Genomic DNA, 6,278 nt, shown 5'->3' on the forward strand with positions numbered 1-6,278 from the left:
TATTTTCTTGTCTTCAGACTAGTTTGTTAATTTACTGAAATTAATTAAGGCTGGCAAAAGTAATTTCTGCCAGACCCTCAACACATTTACTTTCATACATACTGCACTGTATGTGGACTTAGTTCGTAGTCCCTTGTATGTTGTGCTGTAAAGCCTATAATAATAATAATAATGTTCTCAGCACATTAGAGGGTATACTGTACGTACGTATGCATGCACACATGAACACTGCTGTTTACATTGCTGATCACCAAAAATTGAAACGATTAGGGCATACGCTCCAAGCAAGAACAGGAAGTACAAGTACAATTTAAAGTACCACATATGCTTGTATGTACAAAAAATACAGCACTTGAGTGTGTCTCGAGGCAAATACAGCGCTCGATTTTGCCTCATCTCTTGACATGTCCCCTTATGCTGTATTTTCCGTACACACATGTAGCACTGCTTTAACTGTAACACCCACTCACGATATCCTCAAAGCATGCAGCATTTATAGCCCATGTGTTTAAACTCTATTGTAACAAAACTGCAACAACAAAAATACAACATTCAGCTAACCTGTCTATCACTAAAGAACTTATAACCAATTCAATAAATTCCAAATGCAACTTTTAGCATAGATTATAATTATGATATACATACTCCATGCTTTTAGTCACATTAATTTGTAAATACATATGCATGCTTGTAATTAGAAACACAAATGGCTGCTGTTCATCACATTGCTTTCTACTACACAATAATATAAGCTGAGTAGTGTACGAATACAAGAGTGCATGAGGTTTGAACTGTACCAGATACTACTCAACTTAATAACAAAGAGAAAAAGGCTTCACACACCACAGAGGCTGCTTAGGGCAATTGGAAGACTTCCAACTACCATTTATGGTTTAGCACCCTCCACAAAGACACACGCAAAAGTTAGAACACTGCAGGTAATTTATCCTCTAACTACTTTGTATCTCCAAATACTCATCTTGTGGCACGTCAATTGGAATCACCCAGAGTGCGGCGTATGTATATAGCTAGCATGATAACATTAAAGTGTGTACGTGCCATTGATGACCTTAAGAATCATTGCCTGCTCTATTGTGCCAAACTCAATAGACATTACAACACTTCTTTTACCCAAACCTCTAAGTTGACCACACCTGTAAGCCAAGGCATATTGTGCAAGTTAAACTATGACTTTAACGAGGGGTCAGCAACAAGCTGAAAATCTCGTAGGAGCTGCCGAAAATCTGAACGAAAATCTTAAAATCTTCACTTATTTTTCCGTATTTTATCCGTAAATGTTTGTTTACTATGTATCACGTGATGTTTAATCGTCGTGACATGTGCGGGACCACGTGTTTCACCTCGTGTTAATCTCGTTATCGAGTTCATTCCGGAATTCATTAGCTATCAACGGGACTATCAATTTCGGGGGATTCATTTTTGTATCATTTAGTCGACGAAATGGATGCATGTGAAAGTGATCGAGATTTCCAATGCATTTTGTTAACGATTCCAGTTGAATTATTGGTGCTTATCATATCGTTCTTGCCGATGCCATGCGATATATTGAAATTGCGATACGTTTCACGAAAAGTACGAAGTGCGAGTGAAACACCTTCCCTGTGGAGAGAATTAGTGTGGCCTTATCACCTCAATGGTTATGAAGGTTGTATGAACGACGCGCTAAAGCATTGTGGACAGTACATCAGACGATTCTTCTTTCCAACTCACGTGACTCCATCAAAACTACCAAGGATGTTTGAATATTGTAGCAATGTGATACAGCTTAGTCTGCCAACAACAAAGTTAGACCCTCAGCAACTAGGAAGTGCTCTACAACAGTTGAGAGATCTGCAGAGACTGGATGTTCAGTGGGATACAAAGTTCAAAGAATTACTGGAGCTAATTGGCATCAACTTGAAAGAAGTCACAATCCGAGTAAAGGTCACCAACTCATCACACAATTCTGCATCATATATTTGCAGTTCTATTGATTTGTGTTTACAGTATTGGTCTTCAAACAATTTTACTCCCAAATACTTGAAGTTTGTTGCCAAGCGTCATCCATTATTTATGAAGGCACTGTGGAAGAACTGGAACACTTTAAACCACAACTCACTAGGTAGTTGTACTGGTCACATAAAGGTTTATAGTAACCTTAAAGCTTCATTGAACCTATCTCCTGTTGTTCCAGTGTTTCAGCTAGACTTTGGTCAACCTGTTGCTTCTCCTTTTGTGAAAGCAACCAGATTTGGCTTTGTGGGATTAATGAATGATTCATTACAGCTAACAGATGGCACTCATGGTGGCAAGATAGTTCACAAAGTATCACTGGGTGAGTTGGATGAAAACCCTATTGTTCTCCGTGAAGATCAGTTGAATCACAGCATTAAGAACCTTGAATTTGTGTCTGACTTTGATATTTCTTTTTCTGGAATTCTTTACTCTGAGCATCTTGAAAAAATAGCTATGGAATGTCCAAACCTTCAACGACTTAATTTAAAACATAATAGGAATTGTCTAAGAAGTTTAGATGGTCTGCGTGCCATTGCTACATCCTGCTGTAAGCTACGAGGACTAAACATTATGAATATTTCAGTAGAAGAGGTGGAGAATCACACACAACTCTGGGAAATACTGAGTGACATGAACTTGTCTCAGTTAGGAGTGGAGATGTGCATTTTGTTACCAGCTGTAAGAGGTGTCCCCCAGAAAGTTGTTAGGTTATTTCAAAAGTGTACAAACTTACAAGCACTCGAGACAAGTTATTTTGTTTGCAAATCATGTTTGCTTGATAAGAGCCAAATAGAGCTATCTCATTTTTCGTCACTTCAGCACTGTATAGTCTCCATCAATCATCATTGCCGTACCACTGCTCTACAGGACATAATCTCTTGTAAAGGGCTCAGATGTTTACATTACTCTGATAACATTGATGTGGAACTATCACTCTCTGTAGTACACAACCCTAACCTGCAGCAGGTACAAATTGAGTCGGCTTTTACTAATCTTCCTGATGTATTTTTGAGTACAATATCAGCTCATGGTCAATTGGTACATGTAGTATTGTATGTGAAGTCAGTGACCGAGGAAGGCATTACAGCACTTTTGACAAATTCTCCAAAGCTGAGGACACTTCATGTTGTTGTACGTGACAAGATCTATGATCATGATGGCACTGTACTTGATCCGAATGTATTGGAAAATAAAATGAGCCGCATGTTTCTCCATAAACATTCACTTGCTTTGGGTTATTGCACTATAATGCAAGGTTACAAGCAGTTTGTAGATGAAGAGTGTAGTACAGATCTATTGTCATTATGGTGAAGTACCTATACTATTATATATGTTTTGTGTATAGAGTTTATACTTGTATCCTTTGTATATTGGTTTAGTACTGTACTGTTGTATATTGTAGTAATCAAACATGCTCAATCTTTTGGTGTCTGTTTATGAACTTAATTATGAGTTGAACTTGATCATTATTTCATTATGAAACTTGATTATTATCAAAATGATTATACATGTAGCATTATCCTTGTTCAATGCTTCATGTGCTGAATACCCTCAAAAGAAGCCTCAGAAGTTAATTTGGAAGAAGTTTAGGTCCACAAGCAAAGATGAAGTCAAAAGGACTTGAACATAAAGAACTATAATCTGCCATTTTGAGCTATTTTGTTCTTCCAGTATTATTTTTTTCCACAGGGCTAGACCAAAATGTGAGTACTTTTGGGGTAATATTTTCCTTCCTATGTCTTTCTTCATGTCCATGACCTATTTTTAATGCATATTACAATGTTAATATCCACTTTCAAACAAATTTAATTTGCTTCTTGTAGGTTCATTTGTGTGCCATTTTAAAATCAGTATGCAGTGTAGTTATCACTCACAATTTTTAGGGGGAAGTCTGAGATTTTAGTGGGGAAGCCCCCCCCCCCCCCCCATAACACCCCCTAACAGCCCTAGAATAAACACTGCGTACAACTCCTCGGTCACATGTGACCACGTGCACAAAGACCAAAGTCAAAGTAGGTATGGCAAGGATGGATACAAAAGAGACAAGTTAATTAATGATTCAATCATTGCGATGCATTTTGAATAACGGTTTGGTGGGTGGTGAATATGAATTAGTGATGCATCAGCAAATCTTGGCATGTTCATTATGCATGCATATATACATGCAAGAGCAAATTAAGGCACTACAGCAACTGTATTGCAAATCCACAGATTTATATAGCTATACTGTGCTGCTGCTATACTACTACTACTGCTTAGTTATTATGACGCCGACGGACACAATGGCAGAGTTTAATAATGAATAGCTACAAGTGACTAGATACTACTCACAATAGAAATAATTTCTGCTGTATAGACAGTTGTTATATATATATACACTGATTAACAAAGTTGTACATTTAACAAACAATTAGCTAACACATTGGTTATTCAAAATGCAAGGTCTTACATATTGGCAATGGTCCATACACCGGTGTGAATATGAAATTTTAATTTTGGATCAATATGTATGCCAAGATCTTGAATGTTATCCAATATCTCCAGCTGGATTCCTGCTATAGTATAGTTACACAGACACGGTAATTAAAAAGGGCTACCGTATTATAGGTATCATTTGTAAATCATTTGAGTGTAAAGACTCTGATGGCATAGTGAAGATACCTAAACCCCTTATTTGCCTAATTGTTGAATATAACAAGATCATATGGGAACCTTCTTACACACTTGACAATCAAAAACTTGAAAGAATACAGTGTAAAAAGCAACCAGAATGATTCCATCTATCAGCCATTTATCATACTACAACAGATTAAGGCATCTAAATCTACCATCTTTACAACACCATAGACGAAGGGGTGATTTGATCTACTTGTACCAAATTCTCAAAGGCAATTATGACATAGATATATAATCATTTATTTACCCCCATCCACTTCTACTGCAACAAGAGGTCACACGAAGAAATTATGCAAGCATCACACTAAATTCATATACAAGATCTAATTTTTTATAGTAACAGAGTAATCAATGACTGGAATTCATTACTCCAATCTATTGTTGATTCTCCCTCTGTCAATAAGTTTAAAGCACTGCCATACAGACATTACAGCAATTACTTAGAGTACCGAGTACATAATTTGTCTATAAATGTGCAGGCATAAGCCTTTATCCTTGCTATACAATCTTGAATAATGCATGTGCATGTAGAAACATGCCATAGTATGGCTTCAGCTAGATGATCACAATAAACCAGTGCCCCAGTGGTACACAACAACATTGTTGCTCTGGTATGAACTTGATATATTGTGGTTAAATAGGTAATGACATAAGGTTCCAAATGACATGCTGATTTGAATATAGATTGGATACTTACTGACATATTAACACATTGGTTTCTCTTGCAGTGACTAAGTCAGAAGATCAATGGCAAAGGCTTTCAGATTTAATCTCAATTTTTCCCAGGTTAAAAATTGCACACAATACCTTAAAACAGAATTTCAAAGGGTATAATTATGAAAAATTCCTACACTGTAAACTATTAAATTTGACATTTGCAGAGCCTGTATTTACCCTGTTTCTTAAATTAAGCTTGTTTTCAAAATAGCACACTCAACTTGAATTTCATAACTGTATACTTTAAATTCAATCTCAGTAAGTCCAATTTTAAATATTTTTCTAAGCCAGTTTACCTTTAAATAGCATGCACAACCAGCAAAACTACCATCAGATTTAATCTCAAAAATTTTGATCTTAAAATAGTCATTGTTTTGAAAATGGTTCTATAGCAGCAACATCTGACTGATGCATGAAACTCTAGTACTCTACCAACCATAGAATCTGGCTTAACCTGGTCAATCATAGGTTGTTAATGTAAACTTGAATTGGATATGTGTAGCTAGCTGCTATATAGACTTTCACCTGGTCACCCCCAAAATTCCTGATCCCTCTCCCACCAAAAAGAGAAATCCTAGAATAAACATTGGTCATATGTAATATTTAACATTTCATACGAGCAAGATGCAATACCGTAATTAGCTTTTTTTTCGTTGTAAAATAATTTCGTATGCAAAACTTGTACGAAAAATTTCTTACACGAAAATTTTTACATTAAGATCGAACTACTCTAATACAGCAGTCATTCACGTAAATCATACGAAAATATTTTTACACCAAAATTTTTATCACGCGGAAAATTTTTTGCACTAAAATAAAGCGAATTACGGTAATTTCAATTGGATCTCACCATTTACAGGACGGCTATC

Source organism: Dysidea avara, chromosome 3 (assembly GCF_963678975.1).
Source record: "Dysidea avara chromosome 3, odDysAvar1.4, whole genome shotgun sequence".
Taxonomy (NCBI): domain Eukaryota; kingdom Metazoa; phylum Porifera; class Demospongiae; order Dictyoceratida; family Dysideidae; genus Dysidea; species Dysidea avara.